The following is a 1,356-nucleotide window of genomic DNA, read 5'->3' as shown; positions in this document are numbered from 1 at the left end:
AATCCTCTGGGTATATGCCCAGGAGTGGTATAGAAGAGTCCTCTGGAAGTGTCATGCCCAGTTTTCTGAGGAACCACCAGACTGATTTCCTGAGTGGTTGAACCACCTTGCAATCCAACCAGCAGTAGAGGAGTGTTCCTCTTTCTCCACATCTTCACCAACATCTGTTGTCTCCTGAGTTTTTAATTTTAGCCATTCTGACTGGCGTGAGGTGGAATCTCAGGGTTGTTTTGAATTGCATGCCACTAATGACTAATGATGTTGAACATTTCTTAAGGTGCTTCTCAGTCATTCAAAGTTCTTCAGGTGAAAATTTTTTGTTTAGCTCTGTATCCCATTTTAAATAGGGTTATTTGGCTCTCTGAAGTCTAACTTCTTGAGTTCTTTGTATATATTGGATATTAACCCTCTGTTGGATGTAGGGTTGGTGAAGATCTTTTCCCAATTTGTTGGTTGCTGTTTTGTACACTTGACAGTTTCCTTTGACTTACAGAAATTTTGTAATTTTCTGAGGTCCCATTTGTCTATTTTTGATCTTAGAGCATAAGATATTGGTGTTCTCTTCAGGAACTTTTCCCTTGTGCCCATGTCCTCAAGGGTTTTCTCCAGTTTCCTTTCTATTAGTCAGTGTGTCTGGTTTTATGTGGAGGTCTTTGACCCATATGGAATTGAGCTTAGTACAAGGACATAACTATGTATTGATTGGCAGTCCTCTGCATGCTGACATCCAATTGAACCAGCACCATTTGTTGAAAAGTCTATCTTTTTCCACTGGATGGTTTTAGCTCCTTTGTCCAAGATGAAGTGACCAAGGTGTGTGGGTTCATATATGGGTCTTCAATTCTATTCCATTAATCTACCTGCCTGTCACTGTACCAATACCATGCAGTTTTTTTTAACTTTTTATTTTCAATATTCTTTGTTTACATTCAAAATGATTTTCCCTTTCCCGGTTCCCCCCTCCCCATAAGTTCTCCCCTTTTCCTTCTGCCCATTCTTCCTGAAGCCTTAGAGAGATGATTCTTTTATTTATTTTTTTTTCTTGTGATTTTTATTGCATACTTCTTGATCCTGAACTTAATAGGCAACACTGAAGGCCAGACAAGCACAAAAGTTGAACACTCTTAAGAGTTTAACCTGGAACCTGTGACCTCTGAAACTCTTTTTTTTTTTTTTTAATTTTTTTTATTCGATATAATTTATTTACATTTCAAATGATTTCCCCTTTTCTAGTCCCCCCATTCCCTGAAAGTGCCGTAAGCCCCCTTCTCTTCCCCTGTCCTCCCACCCACCCCTTCCCACTTCCCCGTTCTGGTTTTGTCGAATACTGCTTCACTGAGTCTTTCCAGAACCAAG

Source organism: Apodemus sylvaticus, chromosome 2 (assembly GCF_947179515.1).
Source record: "Apodemus sylvaticus chromosome 2, mApoSyl1.1, whole genome shotgun sequence".
NCBI lineage: Eukaryota > Metazoa > Chordata > Mammalia > Rodentia > Muridae > Apodemus > Apodemus sylvaticus.
The sequence above is the reverse complement of the archived record's forward strand: the minus strand, read 5'-3'. Positions refer to the sequence as shown.